General features: G+C 39.7%; 1 pseudogene across 1 annotated transcript; it reads left to right on the forward strand.

Annotated features, from left to right (window-relative positions):
- Nucleotides 1-689: 689 nt before the first annotated feature.
- LOC309664058 (inactive polypeptide N-acetylgalactosaminyltransferase-like protein 5 pseudogene) lies at nt 690-17,073 on the forward strand (annotated as a pseudogene). The gene is made up of 2 exons (XR_014268457.1): nt 690-1,804; nt 4,968-17,073. The product of XR_014268457.1 is annotated as an inactive polypeptide N-acetylgalactosaminyltransferase-like protein 5 pseudogene (transcript).
- The last annotated feature ends 2,066 nt before the right edge of the window (nt 17,074-19,139 follow it).

Below are 19,139 nucleotides of genomic sequence, written 5' to 3' on the forward strand. Positions count from 1 at the left end.
TTCAGTGAAACAGCACTGCAGAATGGCCATAACTATACCTAGCATTCAACTCCGCTGGCTACATATAACTGCATATAAATTGTGCCTATTTCATGGCAGAATCCGGCAGGTGATCTGAAGGACAGAAAAGTTTGTTTCTTTCTATTTGTTTTATGCTGTTATCAAGAAAAGTCCTGTGGACATCGTTTTCAGCGTCCTCAAACTCCTCCCCCTTTCTGAAACACTAAAATGTAGTGTGATTACATTTCATCACTGAGGAATAAATATTCATTTTCCTAAATTTTAGCCCCTCTAGTTTACCTTCCAGCCTTGCCAAATCATTCCTTTAGAGACACGAGGAGACAGACAGCAGTAGTTTTTGACAGTTTTAAAGTCACATAATTTACCCTGAATTTTCATGCAGTGTTATAAATATAACGTTAGACTACATTGAATCCCAAAGAAAATTGGAAATTTGGCTATAGGAATGCTAATTCACTTCTTTACCGGAAATCGAAACCCAAATGTGAAACCGTGAATCTTTCCTTTCAAAAGTTAATGAAGCTTGGCTGCTTGTAAGAGTTCTTTACACTTTGCTCAGTTTTATTCTATTTGCTAACTTCTTGGAGCTCAGGCTGAAAACTGTGCTTGTACCTATTTTTTTTAATAAAAAAAGAAAAATTCAATCACTTTATTATTTTCATTTTTTTCCCCGGAAGTCTGTTAGTCCTACCTGTAAGTAGGGAAGAAGCAAGTGAAGAGATGTGGAGAGGAGGTGCCCTTAGAGAACGGGGAGGTTCGGAAAGAATAAAACACCAAGGAAAGCTCAGGGCAAGGGGACTTGACAAGATACCCCTTTGAAGTGGGAGGCATGAAAGCGGCTCAGAGTGCGCAGCCTGAGAGGGGATGTGTACTCGGAGGTGACCTCATGAGGGGTCAGAAAATGAGAGCATCCCTGATGGCGAAACGATAAACCAAGGAACAGCCACCGGCAAAAGGCAGCACTGAGCATCTTGGGAGGACGGGGATGTGGTCACGGCAGGTGAGGGTGAAAAAGGTGGCAGCAAATGGGAGGGGCCCTTCTGACAAATAGCTAGAAACAAACACACCCTAAAGGACCAGCATAGTCATCTCCGAGGAAGTGCTTAGATCCGCACCGAGGACCACTGGCTGACAGTGAATGAGTGCCATAAACAAGATACAGAACAGTGGCCCCATTAAGTAACGTACTGGGAAATAAAGTGCAAGGCAGAATTATCTGAAGTGTCCCTAAGAGCCAGGATCTACGGAAAACACGGTTGTCCGAAAGATGTATTTATTACGTGTGGAGCACCTGCAGTTAAACAGGCAAGACTGGTTCTCTAAAGATTTAGGGTCCAGTCACCAAGACATCGGCAGTGCAGTATTCATGGAGCTGCGAGGTGTTCACAAAGCCAGACTACAGGCTAGTTGGAATGGTCAATATTACACATGGTCCCTTCTCTAAAATCGATTGGAAAAAGAGAAAGACTGAAAGAAAGTGAAAAATGAAGGAGCGTATGTTTATTACTAGATGGCTGCGGGTTATGTGCAGAATGTATAGTTCCCTTGTGGTAGGACATTTTGGTTTTTTCTTAAGTGATGTAACAAATAATACATGAAATATTTATATGCATGAAATGGACAGCTGTTTTTGCGTTCCTGCCATGTGTTCACGGGTCACTGCACGGGTGGATATAGATGTGAGAGATGATCAGATGGAGGGACCAAGGCATAGACTTTGGATCCACGCTGCCGTGGAGCAAAGCCTGTCTCCGTTCTTCACTGGCCATGGGATATCAGGCAAGTCCCTACCTCCTCTGTCTCTAGGTTCCACGAGGACCTGATACATTAGTGATTGTCAAGCTCCCATCACAGACGCCAGGCCCACGGTAAGTGCTGCTGTTACTGTTCTTATCGTCCTATCACCTAAGGGCTAGAAAAGTTGCCTCTTTAATACTGTAAACCACATCATTTATTTGGGTTCATGGATGATACTTAATTAAACCAGATTTACTAGCACTCTCAAATGTTTGTACATAGGAAATAAAACACAGGAAAATTAAAGCAAATGTCTATACCCAGAGTAGACTGCAGATGAAAGGCTGGCCAGTGTGAGCCAGCGGATTTCAGTTATGTGGATGCTGCAGCCTCATTAGGTTACTCAGTCAGGAGTACTTCTGATTCTCTAAACACAGTGATCATGGACCAAAGTTGAGGGAGACACTGAAACCCTTACTTCCCTGAAAGTGACTGACACCTGGGTAAACCACTGACCCATCACCGACTGAACTGAGTCCCAGTATATTGTGTTCTTCTAGGACTCAATTTTCAAAGCTGGAAGGCAATGATGAAATCCCAACAGAAGTCTCAGATTTGTACCTAGTTTGTCCACTTAAAGATTTTCTCACTTGTTTTTCTATCACCTACATGTCTCTGATGCCTCTCATTGCTAAAATCTGTCTTATAGGTAGATGTTTTAATGCATCAAATATGTTATCATCTTTCTGATTTTCATTTCCTGCCTAATAAAAAGGAAACATTGTTGCTCTGACTTTTTTTTTTTAAATTGTATTTAAAGTAGATGCATTTTACAGTATGATTTTCAAAAGGTTGGTTATCTTTCTAATTTTTTTTCTTGCTTGTTAAATCATTCCTGAGTTCCTTTCTTAGTTATTTTTCAGGATATATTCAGCGTAATCTTATTAAATCCCTAAAGATAAGGCAATTATATTTTCTGAAGTTGCTCTTTTCATTTCTGTTGTATGCAGTTTTTTGTTTTATTTTTAATGTTATTATCAACTAGAAACTTTTCAATAGTTTCAGAAAAAAATTAATTCATCCCAATAAATTGTTAATATATGTGTATATGTATGTATATATATATATACAAATACACATATACATATATAAACATATAGAGAATTAAAAATTATTAAATTATTAAAGCTTGTTATATAAAATGATAAATAAAGTCTGAAACTGTACTTTATAATTGCAATCTGTCATTTTTTAGTTAAAAGAAACATGTTTAGCTCTGTTCCTTTTAACACAGAATTTGACATTAATTAACAAAGAACTTTTGGAATAATGTAGGAGGTTCAGGGAAGAAAACGTGGCATTTATAATCAAGGCCAGAAAATTATTGAACATAAGCAAGTCAACAAATAACTTTCCAACTGAAATTCCTCTTCCCCGTCTTTCACTTGCTTTTTCAAATGCGTAATAATTCATCTGACATATGTCCCAATTTTTAAAAACAGAGACTTTGTGAATGATTCTTAGAGAACATTTGAAATTAAATAGTAAGAATAATCTTTTAGGTTCCTCCATATTTCCGTCAGAAAGTTGCCTTTTATAAATGCCATTTGCAGCAACATGGATGGACCTGGAGATTATCGTATTAAGTCAGTCAGACAGAGAAAGACAAACACCATATGATATCACTTATATGTGGAATCTAAACTATGACACAAATGAACCTATCTACAAAACAGTAACAGACTCACAGATAAAGAGAATAGACTTGTGGTTGCCAAGGGGGAGGGGTGTGGGGGAGAGATGGATTGGGAGTCTGGGATTAGCAGACGAAGACTAGTATATACAGAATGGATAAACAACAAGGTCCTACTGTAGAGCACAGGAAACTATATTCAATATCATGTGATAAACCAATAATGGAAAAGAATATGTATATGTATAACTGAATCACTTTGCTGTACAGCAGAAATGAGCACATTGTAAATCAACTATACTTTAATTTTTAAAAAATTCTATTTAAATAAATAAATTAAATTAAAAAAAAAAAAGCTGCCTTTTAAATTCAGTTACCAATAAAAGAGGAGGGCTTCCCTGGTGGCGTAGTGGTTAAGAATCCGCCTGCCAATGCAGGGGACACGGGTTCGATCCCTGGTCCAGGAAGATCCCACATGCCGCAAAGCAACAAAGCCCATGTGCCATAACTACTGAGCCTGTGCTCTAGAGCCCGTGAGCCACAACTATTGAGCCCGTGCACCACAACTACTGGAGCCCATGTGCCACAACTACTGAAGCCCATGTGCCTAGACCCATGCTCCGCAACGAGAGAAGCCACCGCGATGAGAAGCCCGTGCACCGCAAGGAAGAGTAGCCCCCGCTCGCTGCAACTAGAGAAAAGCCCACGCATGGCAACAAAGACCCAACACAGCCAAAGATAAAATAAATACAAATAAAATAAATTTTAAAAAATAAATAAATAAAAAATAAAAGAGGAAAACATTCTAATATTCCAGGTGTTATAAATTTTCCTACTAAATTGTAAAGATTAAGCAATTTTACAGATGGATCAGTTTGAAATGATATGACTTCATCTTTATGAACATCAATGACAAGATTTGTGCCAAGGCCTCTCTAGCTAAGATTTAGGGAATGGGTCATTGATTCTGGCGTCTTGGGTTTGCCACCAAACAGGCCCCCCCAGTATTCAGGTAAGAAATTAGATCACCATAAAGCAAATACCTGGATTCTCAGCTCTCTGTCTCCCATTCGCTCAAGCAGGACACAAAGTTTTCCTCATCTCTAAACAGTCCTAGTGCTTTCGGAGGGTGTCTCGCCTGCCCCCACCACGTCCCTGGCTTCTTTGTTCCAGGGTCCCCTCAGACCACGGACCTCCCTGAGGCCAGAAACTGACAATCCCCCAACCAGTGAGGCTTACAAAATGCACAGTGACGGGACAGCTCGGCCGAGAGAGGAGAAAGCTCTCTCTCCATGCGTGCACAGTAGGGTAGCTTGAGCCCTGAGATGCAATAGCGTTTGATGTTTTATGTCTTGGAATTATTCCAAACTTTCTTGGGCCACACATCGCCACTACACCCTCCCCAAGACAATTCATATTTCCTCGAGTGCTATAAACAGCATTCTCCTAAAATGATTGTCTTATTGATTCACCTAGTTTATTGCATTGACTTGCTTCTCCTCTTTGCTACAGCCAGTCCCTATATGCTGGGTCTCCTTGCTTCTTTGACCATGATGACCTCCCCCCTCTTCCTCTGTAAACCTGTCATATGTAAACTACAGCTGTGAATGGAACATGTGATTTTTCTGAAGAAGCTCCTGGACCATCAGCAGATGCAAATAGATAACCAGCAACCAACCACAGCAAGATGAACTGAAAGCCCAGCCCTCACACAGCAGGAAACTCTGCTTCAACTATTTGAACCATTTTATTATAAAAGACTCTACCGTGCTCCATCCTGCCTTCCGAAAAATCTCTTCCCAGGTTCATGATAAATACACCCAGAGCAATTTGAAAATTACTGCTAAACTGGAATCTCTGCTGCATTTTGAAAATTTCATTACAGGTCAAATAATTGATCAAAAGTTTCTGAAATGCTAGGAAAATACAGGAAACTAAGGCTCATGTAGCAGGTGATCATATGAATATATTACAGTTGATGTGATGGGGTTTTTTTTCCACTCTCATAATCATCTATCTCTGTAGAACAGACCAGTTACATACTATTCATGCTCTAGCAAGTGACCTGTAAAATTAACAATCCAATCATCCGTATAGACAGGCTCTAAAATTTATTGCCTTTTTATGGGTCATTCTATTTAGCTAATGGAACTCTTGGCTTTTCTGACATAACTCCACCTAATTATCAGATGTTACCGGTGGGATTATCAGCAATAAAATGTTAATAGTATTTTGCTTGTATCAAAATTAAAAGCCAAAAAATCATTAAAATAAGGAAAGATAAAAGTATTCATCTGTATGATAACTAACAAAGTTTCAGGTCCATATGGTGGATTAACGAATACTCGAGTAATGCTGATGTTTCTGATGAGTATGGTGATAGTAATGATGTGAGCAATACTTTATGTATAATGATGAGGACAAAATCACCCTACACTCTAAATCATTGAGATTTCAAGGTCCCTTCCTTGTACTTCACAACTTATAGCCACTGGCGTGCACATACGCATTTAATTTTGTCCAATCTCATGTAACACTGCCGAGGTGAAAATGGAATCAAAAGATTTGCTGATGCATATTGTGTATTTTTCATATAGCATATCAAATATTCAAAAAGCAAAGAGTATATTATATCCTTTCAAAAGATCTTACACGATTAAGTACTAGGAAACAGGTTCAGTAGCACAAAATTCACAGAAATTGATATTTTTTAAAGTTAAAAATAACTCACAAAATGGAAGGCTTTACCGGTCACAGAGCAAGCCCTGACTCATTTTTATGAAGGCTAGATCTCACACACTAAGGAGGCTGTATAGGAGTCTTGCCACTGTCAGAGCAGCCCAGCAGGTATTACCATCCTGCTGGGGATTTGATCATTTCTCCTCCTCTATGTCTCTTTTTTACAGAAAGGGGAAAAAATAGCTCCTCTAGATATAAAAGGTTTTAAAGAAAGTGTCCTTTCACATATTGAATATATTTTCAGTTTTTCATGTGTGTGTATGTATGTGTATATATAAACACACACACACACACACACATATATATAAAGCAGTTCTGTATATGGGCAATTAGTGAAAACCAAAAAGAACATGGAATAACTTCAGAGGAAATGAGACTTTGCAGCATATTCCTGTGTCCTTGAACACTCAGCTCTCAGAAAATGAAGACCATTTTGAAGTCTTCCAAATTATCAACTATACTTAGTTTGGGGCAATGGAAGTCTTTTTTTTTTTTTTTTTAATAATACCAATATTATCACATTGGTTTCTAAAAATAAATGGGGTTCAATTCATTTACCCTAGTTAGGAGTTAGAGGGAGGAAAAACTACTATTCAATAAAAAAAGAACTTCTCCTTTGGGCTTAGCAAATCCCAAAATGGTAGAAAATCCACTTCTGGTGATGCAACGTCATCTCAAGAGATGGACAGCACAGCAGTTATGTCAGACACTATGTGAAAAAGTGGTCCTTCCTGGCCAGGACAGCTGTCCTCTGGGCCAAATAAGCCAGACCTTACATAATGCACTTTGGGGAATTCAGAAGGTCCTTATATGAATTATTTCCTTGTCCTAAGAGAAGTTTATATTCACCATAAGTAATCTACTTTTGTTGAAGGCACTGATGTTCCCATTAAAACTCACAGGTATGCCCAGTCTTTTCATGACTAAGGTCTTTAAAGAAGTGAGCAAAAATCATGACTTCCTTGATGGGGGATGATGCAGGAGCTGCCGCTCAACTTTCCTACAGTTCGAGCTGGCATGTTGTAGGAGTGGACCGTCAGGGTCACGGGTGGGCAGCTTTTTCTGGAAAAGACCAGATGATAAATATTTTCAGCTTTGCGGGCTGTGTGGTCTTTATTGCAACTACTCCACTCTGCTGGTGTAGCAGGCGAACAGCCATAGACAAGTAAGTGTGACTATGTTACCAACTTTATCTATGGACAGCGAAATGTGAATTTCATGTACACTTCACATATTACAAAATAGTCTTTATTAATAGTTACTTTTCAACTATTTAAAAATGTGAAAACCATCCTTAGTTTGTGGGTCTACAAAGACAATGAGTGAAGCAGATCTGCCTGGCGGACAGGAGTTTGCAGACCTCAGATCTGGGGGATACAGACGTTGAATTTAACGTGTCTAAAATAGACCAGCTCTCCCCACCCCCAACTCACAAGGCTCCACATCTCGGTAAATGCTGTTCAGTTACGCATGCCAACAACTTGATGCTTTTCCTTAATCTGTCTCTTTTTCTCTTACATCCCAAACCTAGTCCTGTCATCTGAACCTTCAAAATACACTCAGAGCCCTCACACTTTTCACCAAATGAATTCTTGGCACGTTAGTCAAACCACCTATGACGAACCACTTGATGAAGTCATGTCTTACCTGGTCTATTACATAAGCTGCCCTAATGTCCAGTCTTAGCAAACTCAATCCACTCTCCAGATTAATTCACAATCCAGAAAGATCTTTCTCTAAGATAAGTCAGACTGGTTTCCGCTCTTCTGTTTAAAAAGCTCTCAGCTTCCCATCCCACACACAAGGAAAACCTCAGTCCATACTTGGGCCTATGACGTCCTCAAGTCCTGATTCCCTCTGCTATCTTTGGCCTCTTTGTCCACCACTCCCACCTCTGCTCCAGCCAAACCAGCCTCCCTGCTGTTTCTGGAACACTCTTTCCTCAAGGTGTTGCATCTCTGTACTGTCCCCTCTCTACCTAGAGAGCTCTTTCTCCATAGATACGTGTGACTCACTCCCTCATTACTAAAAAAAGGTTCCCTAACCAACGAGTATCAAATAGCACCTCTCACCACCACTTTTTATTCCATTACATTCTCTGTAGCACATACCACCTCTTGTCTTATGACACATTTACTTGTTTCGCTATTTCTCCTGTCTTTTCCTGTAGAATGTAGACTCTGCAAAAAGAGACTTTTTTTCTTGACTGCTGTATCCCCTGCTGATAGAACATTAGCTGAATGAATATAGAAATGAATGAAATGACATCAGAACTGTCAAACGGGCAGGAGGGCATGGAGGGGATACCTGTCTACATAGGCATCTTATTTTGGGCTAGCCTCTTGCTCGTTTCATCATGAAAGCTGGTAGAGGCGTGTTGCCTAGTAGCTAAGAGCAGGGGCTTTGTGTTAGGCACTTCCATCCTCCACCTCCTCTCCAGCTACCTAAGTATTTTTGGAAGGTCCTTAGACACTTAGAGCCCAAATGGCCATGGTTGTAAAATGGGGTTCTCTATTATCTGAGAATTAATTGAGAATTTTAGATAAATTTTTAAGTACAATGTCTAGCAATTTGATCAGAACAAGGGACAACTGTTAATATTATGGAAGTTACCTATATTCATCTATATTACCTTTAATCAAATGTAGAGAAACACACACAATGAAAAATAGACAACTCCAAAATTTCAAAATAAGGAAGTTCTATTAGATTCAAATGAGAAATTGGGGATAGGCAAGTATAATTTAAAAACTGCATGACTCAGCTCAATGGCATTAATATTAATCACTGCATTGATATGGAGACTTTGATTCTATAAATATATATGGGGTGCCAATGTTCCAGCTACATTCTGAGCACTGTGCTTTTCCATCTTTGCAATGGGAGTAAAAAAGCAAGATTATTTTTGATTGGAATGACCATCTAGATTCCTACAAGGTACTAAGATCCGTTCTTTATCTTCTTTACATTTCCAGCATGTGTTTTTCTAAAATTGTAGTTAAAATAAAAATTGAAACCATTTTACCCCCCATTTACAAAATTTATCCTTTTGATTTAAGAGGAAAACAAATTGTTTTTTCTCAAGCTAATAAAAGCTCTGAGTTGTGTCTAAATCTATAGTTTCCAAACTTTAGTGTCCATTAGTATCACACGAAGGGGTGGGGGGGAAGGGATATAAGTCTCATCAAAAATGGAGATACTGAGACTGGCTGGGACCTGGGACCCTTCGCTGCAGGGCTTGCACCTGGACACACCTCTCCTCAAGCAACAAAATACAAAGAAACTTATGGGACTAAAAATACCTGGGTGCATGCTCAGTTGGGACAAATTATGGACAAAAAGATACAAAAAGACCAAAAAGACCAACTGTCACTTCTGAAGAGGCGGGAGCAAAAACAGGGGTTGGGAGCAAATGCAGGGCACTGCACATGCCCCCTGCACACACCCCACCAGAGGGTAGGGCAGACCACCTAGGCCACCCCTCTGGCCCGAACCCTGGATCTACCCCTACCCTTAGCCCATCTAAGGAACCAGCTCTCCCCCACCTCAGGGAGCCAGCCAGCAAGGGAATCTGCTTTGTTCTCGCTCCCCCTGCTGCAGCAGGGGCCCCAGTGAAGCACTGCCTGAATTTCTGGTCCAGACTCTGATCAACTTCTACTGATTGGGGAAGGACAGGAACGCTGGTGGGTATCACTTCCTGGACTCTCCTTACCTCCTGGCTCCCGCTTCGGAACACGAACTCCAGGACGGTGCAATTTTAACATCAGTGCAACTGATTTGAACGTCTTGCTACACACTTAGAGAAATACTGTAATAATGTACAGTAGGTATTCAAAGACAATAACAAATTTGAAGATTCTTTAGAACTTAAAATGTTTAAATACCAGAAAATGTTAGCACTTCAGCTGTGTAATTAACATCTAACTAATGTAACTAAATGTACTTGCCATGATTAACCAATAATATAACAGAGATTATATTACACGACAGCAACAACATAATGTGCTCTATAATTTGTAGCATTTCTCTCTGATAATTATTCTGTGAACCAACTTATTTGGTTGGCTTTTTTTCTTTTTCAATTTAATTTTAATTTTTTTAACGTCTTTATTGGAGAATAATTGCTTTACAATGGTGTGTTACTTTCTGCTTTATAACAAAGTGAATCAGCTATACATATACATATATCCCCATATTTCCTCCCTCTTGCGTCTCCCTCCCACTCTCCCTATCCCACCCCTCTAGATGGTCACAAAGCACCGAGCTGATCTCCCTGTGCTATGCGGCTGCTTCCCACTAGCTATTTTACACTTGGTAGTGTATATATGTCCATGCCACTCTCTCACTTCGTCCCAGCTTACCCTTCCCCCTCCCCATGTCCTCAAGTCCATTCTCTACGTTTGTGTCTTTCTTCCTGTCCTGCCGCTAGGTTCTTCAGAACCATTTTTTTCTTTAAGATTCCATATAAATGTGTTAGCATATGATTTTGTTCTTCTCTTTCTGACTTACTTCACTCTGTATGACAGTCTCTAGGTCCAGCCACCTCACTACAAATAACTCAGTTTTGTTTCTTTTTATGGTTGAGTAATATTCCATTGTATATATCTGCCACATCTTCTTTATCCATTCATTTGTCAATGGACATGTAGGTTGCTTCCATGTCCTGGCTATTGTAAATAGAACTGCAATGAACATTGTGGTACATGACTCTTTTGGAATTATGGTTTCCTCAGGGTATATTCTCAGTAGTGGGATTGCTGGGTCATATGGTAGTTCTATTTTTAGTTTTTTAAGGAACCTCCATTCTGTTCTCCATAGTGGCTGTATCAATTTACATTCCCACCAACAGTGCCAAGAGGGTTCCCTTTTCTCCACACCCTCTCCAGCATTTATTGTTTGTAAATATTTTGATGATGGCCATTCTGACCAGTGTGAGGTGATGACTCTTTGTAGTTTTGATTTGCATCTCTTTAATGATTACTGATGTTGAGCATCCTTTCATGTGTTTGTTGGCAATCTGTATATCTTCTTTGGAGAAATGTCTATTTAGGCCTTCTGCCCAGTTTTGGATTGGGTTGTTTGTTATTTTGATATTGAGCTGCATGAGATGCTTGTAAATTTCAGAGTTTAATCCTTTCTCAGTTGCTTCATCTGCAAATATTTTCTCCCATTCTGAGGGTTGTCTTTTTGTCTTGCTTATGGTTTCCTTTGCTGTGTAAAAGCTTTTAAGTTTCATTAGGTTCCATTTGTTTATTTTTGTTTTTATTTCCATTTCTCTAGGAGGTGGGTCAAAAAGGATCTTGCTGTGATTTATGTCAGAGAGTGTTCTGCCTATGTTTTCCTCTAAGAGTTTTATAGTCTCTGGCCTTACATTTAGGTCTTTAATCCATTTTGAGTTTATTTTTATGTATGGTATTTGGGAGTGTTCTAATTTCATTCTTTTATATGCAGCTGTCTAGTTTTCCCAGCACCACTTATTGAAGAGGTTGTCTTTTCTCCATTGTACATTCTTGACTCCTTTGTCAAAGATAAGGTGATCATATGTGTGTGGGTTTATCTCTGGGCTTTCTATCCTGTACCATTGATCTACATTTCTATTTTTGTGGCAGTACCATACCGTCTTGATTACTGAAGCTTTGTAGTATAGTCTGAAGTCCGGGAGCCTGATTCCTCCAGCTCCGTTTTTCTTTCTCAAGATTGCTTTGGCTATTCAGGGTCTTTTGTGTTTCTATACAAATTGTGAAATTTTTTGTTCTAGTTCTGTGAAAAATGTCATTGGTAGTTTGACAGGGATTGCACTGAATCTGTAGATTGCTTTAGGTAGTACAGTCATTTTCACAATGTTGATTCTTCCAGTCCAAGAACATGGTATATCTCTCCATCTGTTTGTATCATCTTTAATTTCTTTCATCAGTGTCTTATACTTTTCGGCATACAGGTCTTCTGTCTCCTTAGGTAGGTTTATTCCTAGGTATTTTATTCTTTTTTGTTGCATTGCTAAATGGGAGTATTTCCTTAATTTCTCTTTCAGATTTTTCGTCATTAGTGTATAGGAATGCAGGAGATTTCTGTGCATTAATTTTGTACCCTGCTACTTTACCAAATTCATTGATTAGCTCTAGTAGTTTTCTGGTAGCATCTTTAGGACTCTCTATGTACTGTATCATGTCATCTGCAAACAGTGACAGTTTTACTTCCTCTTTTCTGATTTGGATAAGTTTTATTTCTTTTTCTTCTCTGATTGCTGTGGCTAACACTTCCAAAACTATGTTGAATAACAGTGGTGAGAGTGGGCAACCTTGTCTTGTTCCTGATCTTAGTAGAAATGGTTTCAGTTTTTCACCACTGAGAATGATGTTGGCTGTGGGTTTCTCATATATGGCCTTTACTATGTTGAGGAAAGTTCCCTTTATGCCTACGTTCTGGAGGGTTTTTATCATAAATAGGTGGTGAATTTTGTTGAAAGCTTTTTCTGCATCTATTGAGATTATCATATGTATCCTGTTGTTTTTGGATGGAATGTCCTATAAATATCAATTAAGTCCATGTAGATTAATGTGTCATTTAAAGCTTGTGTTTATTTATTTTCATTTTGGTTGATCTGTCCTTTGGTTAAGTGGGGTGTTAAAGTTCCCTACTATTTTGCGTTACTGTCAATTTCCCCTTTTATGGCTGTTAGCATTTGCCTTATGTATTGAGGTGCTCCTATGTTGGGTGCATAAATATTTATAATTGTTATATTTTCTTCTTGGATTGATCCCTTGATCATTACGTAGTGTCCTTCTTTGTATCTTGCAATACTCTTTATTTTAAAGTCTATTTTGTCTGATATGAGAATTGCTACTCCAGCTTTCTTTTGATTTCCATTTGCATGGAATATCTTTTTCCATCCCCTCACTTTCAGTCTGTATGTGTCCCTAGGTCTGAAGTGGGTCTCTTGTAGACAGCATATATATGGGTCTTGTTTTTGAATCCATTCGGCCAATCTGTGTCTTCTGGTTGGATCATTTAATCCATTTACATTTAAGGTAGTTATCAATAGGTATGTTCCTATTACCATTTTCTTAATTGTTTTGGGTTTGTTATTGTAGGTCTTATCCTTCTCTTGATTTCCTGCATAGAGAAGTTCCTTTAGCCTTTGTTGTAGAGGTGGTTTAGAGGTGCTGAATTCTCTCAACACTTGCTTGGCTGTAAAGGTTTTAATTTCTCTGTCAAATCTGAATGAGATCCTTGCTGGGTAGTGAAATCTTGGTTGTAGGTTTTTGCCTTTCATCACTTTAAATATGTCCTGCCACTTCCTTCTGCCTTGCAGAGTTTCTGCTGAAAGATCAGCTGTTAACCTGTGGGGATTCTCTTGTATGTTATTTGTTGCTTTTCCCTTGCTGCTTTTCATATTTGTTCTTTGTATTTAATTTTCGATAGTTTGATTAATATGGGTCTTGGCATGTTTCACCTTGGATTTATCCTTTATGGGACTCTCTGTGCTTCCTGGACTGACTGACTATTTCCTTTCCCATATTAGAGAAGTTTTCAACTATAAACTCTTGAAGTATTTTCTCAGTGGCTTTTTCCCTCTTTTTCTTCTGGAACCCCTATAATTCGAATGTTGGTGTGTTTAGTGTTTTCCCAGAGGTCTCTGAGACTGTCCTCAATTCTTTTCATTCTTTCTTCTTTCTTCTGCTCTGTGGTAGTTATTTCCACTATTTTATCTTCCAGGTCACTTATCCGTTCTTCTGCCTCATTTATTCTTCTATTGATTCCTTCTAGAGAATTTTTAATTTCATTTATTGTGTTGTTCATCATTGTTTGTTTGCTCTTTAGTTCTTCTAGGTCCTTGTTAAACATTTCTTGTATTTTCTCCATTCTATTTCCAAGATTTTGGATTGTCTTCACTATCATTACTCTGAATACGTTTTCAGGTAGACTGCCTATTTCCTCTTCATTTGTTTGGTCTGGTGAGTTTTTACCTTGCTCCTTCATCTGTTGTGTGTTTCTCTGTCTTCTCATTTTGCTCAACTTACTGTGCTTGGGGTCTCCTTTTGACAGGCTGCAGGTTCATAGTTCCCGTAGTTTTTAGTGTCTGCCCCCAGTGGCTAAGGTTGGTTCAGTGGGTTGTGTAGGCTTCCTAGTGGAGGGGACTAGTTCCTGTGTTCTGGTGGATGAGGCTGGATCTTGTCTTTCTGATGGGCAGGTCCACGTCTGGTGTGTTTTGGGGTATCTGTGACCTTATTACGATTTTAGGCAGCCTCTCTGCTAAGGAGTGGTGTTGTGTTCCTATCTTGCTAGTTGCTTGGCATAGGGTGTCCAGCACTGTAGCTTGCTGGTTGTTGAGTAGAGCTGGGTCTTAGCGTTGAGATGGATATCTCTGGGAGAGCTTTCTCTCTTTGATACTACATGGGGCTGGGAGGTCTCTGATGGAGCAATGTCCTGAACTCGGCTACCCCACCTCAGAGGCTCAGGCCTGACACCTGGCCAGTGCACCAAGACCCTGTCAGCCACACAGCTCAGAAGAAGAGGGAGAGAAAAAGAAAGAAACTATAAAGAGACTATAAAACTCTTAGAGGAAAACATAGGCCGAACACTCTATGACATAAATCACAGCAAGATCCTTTTTGATCCACCTCCTAGAGAAATGGAAATAATAACAAAAATAAACAAATGGGACCTAATGAAACTTAAAAGCTTTTGCACAGCAAAGGAAACCATAAACAAGACCAAAAGACAACACTCAGAGTGGGAGAAAATATTTGCAAATGAAGCAACTGACACAGGATTAATCTACAAAATTTACAAGCGTCTCATGCAGCTCAATATGAAAAAAACAAATAACCCAATCCAAAAATGGGTAGAAGACCTAAATAGACACTTCTCCAAAGAAGATATACAGATTGCCAACAAACACATGAAAGAATGCTCAACATCATTAATCATTAGAGAAATGCAAATCAAAACTACAATGAGATATCATCTCACACCAGTCAGAATGGCAATCATCCAAAAATCTACAAGCAATAAATGCTGGAGAGGGTGTGGAGAAAAGGGAACCCTCTTGCACTGTTGGTGGGAATGTAAATTGATACAGCCACTATGGAGAACAGTATGGAGGTTCCTTAAAAAGCTAAAAATAGAAGTACCATATGACCCAGCAATCCCACTACTGGGCACATACCCTGAGAAAACCATAATTCAAAAAGAGTCATGTATCACAATGTTCACTGCAGCTCTATTTACAATAGCCAGCACATGGAAGCAACCTAACTGTCCATCAACAGATGAATGGATAAAGAAGATGTGGCACATGTATACAATGGAATATTACTCAGTCATAAAATAAACCGAAATTGAGTTATTTGCAGTGAGGTGCATGGACCTAGAGTCTGTCATACAGAGTGCTGTAAGTCAGAAAGAGAAAAAGAAATACTGTATGCTAACACATATATATAGAATCTAAAAAAAAAAAAAAAAAAAAAAAAAAAATGGGCATGAAGAACCTAGGGGCAGGACAGGAATAAAGACACAGACCTACTAGAGAATGGACTTGAGGATACGGGGAGGGGGAAGGGTGAGCTGGGACAAAGTGAGGGAGTGGCATGGACGTATATACACTACCAAACGTAAAATAGATAGCTAGTGGGAAGCAGCCGCATAGCACAGGGAGATCAGCTCGGTGCTTTGTGACCACCTAGAGGGTGGGATAGGGAGGGTGGGAGGGAGACACAAGAGGGAGGGGATATGGGGATATATGTATACGTATAGCTGATTCACTTTGTTATAAAGCAGAAACTAACACACCATTGTAAAGCAATTATACTCCAATAAAGATGTTAAAAAAAAAAAAACAACAACTGTACCCATCCAACCTGCCTCGTGCCAGGATTGTCATTTGTTTCCACAATGAAGAATTTAATGTCTTGTTTTGGACAGTGTCCAGTGTCATGACTCTCACTCCACAGCATATCCTTGAAGAAATTATTTTGGTAGATGACATGAGTGAATTTGATGATTTGAAAGAGAAACTAGTCTACCGTGTGGAAATTTTTTGGGGAAAGGTTAAATTAATAAGAAACAAAAAGAGAGAGGGACTGAGTCGAGCAAGGCTGACTGGAGCATCGCGTGCTTCAGGGGACGTTCTGATGCTCCTGGAGAGCCACTGCAAGGTGAATAAAGCATGGCTGGAGCCCTTGCTGAATGCCATTGCCAAGGACCCCCACATGGGGGTGTGTCCTCTGATAGATGCCATTGATTATGCGACCCTGGAATACCAGCCCTCTCCTGTTGTCAGGGGAGCTTTCAACTGGTATCTGCAATTTAAACGGGATCGTGTTTTCTCTTATGAGATGGACGGACCAGAAGGACCCACTAGAGCTATCCAATCACCTGCAATGGCTGGAGGAAGTTGTGCTATAAATAGGCATTATTTTAATGCAATCGGAAAGTACCACAAGGGCATGAATCTCTGGGGAGGAGAACATTTGGAACTTTCACTAAGGATCTGGATGTGTGGAGGCCAACTCTTTATACTCCCCTGCTCTCGAGTAGGACATATCGATAAGCAACACTTTGCAAACCACACTGGAATTGTAAAAGCCTTGGTATATAACAATCTCAGACTGGCGCACATTTGGCTAGATGAATACAAGGTGAAGGGTACGTCCCTGGTTTGGAAAGGTGAGTGAGAGTACAGAGAGGGACTGGCTCTAAAGAAGCCTTCTGCTGCTTTCTAGATACCAATTTTTGTACTTCTCCTTAAATTAGGGCAACCCTTCAGCTGTTCACCCACCCATTTTCAGACCCTATTCTCAACTTGTTCATTCTAAGCTGCTACACTTGCACCTTACTCTTTTTTTTTTTTTAATCTCTAGGGAAACTCAAGTTTCTCAGAAGTAAATCAACCAATACAAGAAGTCTTTTTTTTTCCCCCTAGATCTATCTTCCTGCCACAAAGATGGCTCGTCTGTGGCAAATACCTCCTTCTGCCCCCATTCCCATGGGCAAATTTTTGGATTCTCTTCCTCCACTACCAAGCTCCCAAGTGATGCAGCTGCAGCTGGTCTGGGGACCACACAAGAACCTCTGCTACCTTTTTTCTCTAACAGTCAAAGATATTTACATCAAAGCCAGGCCCCTTCATTTGTGCATCTCCCCATGGTTTAAGCCCCTTGCCGGGACCTTTAGAATGCCCATAGAGAGAACATATAGATGCAGCTTCATTTTAATTTGAAAGTTCAAACAAATATGGACAGTAGCAAGAAGACCTCATTTCACATACATGGGTAGAAATATGTAAGAATGTCTCTGTGATATTATATGTCCTGGTCTTGATCTAATATTTCTTTATTATTTTAAATTATAAAAGTAATAATACTCAATTTCTTGAGTAATCAGGGCAATATTTCTACATAGCCACCTAGATTGGCAAAACATTTTTAAAGTCTGATAGGACCATGTGCTGGCAAGCACAGGATGTCTCAGACACTGTGGGTGGGAGTGTTAATTGTTACAAACTCACTTTGGAAAACAGTTTGGCAAAATATCAAGTAATAAAAAGACATGAATAGCCCATGAAAATAAATAAATAAATAAATAAAAATACAACCTCTTTTAATGAGGCCCAAACCCTCAACTGTTACAATTTACTTCAGCTAAAATCTGTACTATTTTTAAAAATGTAAGGGCCCTATTCTATCTTCTAGCATGAAACATTTTCCAGCTTTAAAATCCCTTTTTTGGGGGGCTTCCCTGGTGGCGCAGTGGTTGGGAGTCCGCCTGCCAGTGCAGGGGACGCGGGTTCGAGCCCTGGTCTGGGAAGATCCCACATACCGCGGACCAGCTAGGCCCGTGAGCCACAACTACTGAGCCTGCGCGTCTGGAGCCTGTGCTCCGCAACAAGAGAGGCCTCGATGGTGAGGGGCCCGCGCACCGCGATGAAGAGTGGCCCCCGCTTGCCACAACTAGAGAAAGCCCTCGCACAGAAACGAAGACCCAACACAGCTATAAATAAATAAGTAAAATTAAAAAAAAAAAAAAAAATCCCTTTTTTGCACTAAGGTTTAAAGTGACTTCTGATTTCCAGTCTCTTGCCACTTAACGAGGGCTGAAATCTCCAGGCATGTCTACTGAAACTTAATAAAGATTTTGCAGAACTAAAGATTGCATTAATAAAGTTTATTTCCTAGTCCAATGATACAGTTTACTAAGTACGGTCAAAACTATGCAAGTTTATCTCATATGTTTTCCTTTACCTGTCTCAAGAAGTGAAGTTTCAAATTTTACTATCCCATACACCAGTGATCCTAGAGATTGACACTGTTGATCCTACAGACAAGTGTTTTATCCTAAACCTACTATGTGATAGTCACTGAGCTTTGGGGAGTTACAAAGAAACCAGAATTGACACTTGCCCTCAAGCAGGTAGATACAGGTGTCTAGGCAAGACAAGTCATGGAACAGAAGGTAGAGAGAGGTACGACTTAAAAGCAGTAGCGATAAAGTATGATAGCATACAATTAACAAACTCAAAAAAATAGTGCACACACACACACACACACACACACACACCTGCTTCTTCCTCCTTGGCAAAGCTTTGTTCACATAATCGTATTTTACATGGATGAATGTCCAAGGGATGGGATCCACCTCCAACTTCAGGTGGTAATAAGCTGTTCAGTGGTGTTATTTTCCTTACAAGAGTTTGATTAGGTATGGACATTGGACTCCATTCTGGCTAGAAACTTGAGAAGCTTCAATTTCTATTTTCCAAATAAATGCACCTGAATGCACATAATTTTCTGATTATTGTTTAGTCTCTATATGATGCTTGGAGATTCTATAGTCTTCTTGAAATCTGAGGAGATAACATCCACACACTGGGATTTTCCAAGTGGAAACATGGAAAGAATCTAGATCCTTCAAGATGCTGAGCTTCTGAACGACCAACCCTGGAACCATC

The sequence above is a fragment of the Balaenoptera physalus genome (genome assembly GCF_965194825.1).
Source record: "Balaenoptera physalus genome assembly, chromosome: 7".
Classification (NCBI taxonomy): domain Eukaryota; kingdom Metazoa; phylum Chordata; class Mammalia; order Artiodactyla; family Balaenopteridae; genus Balaenoptera; species Balaenoptera physalus.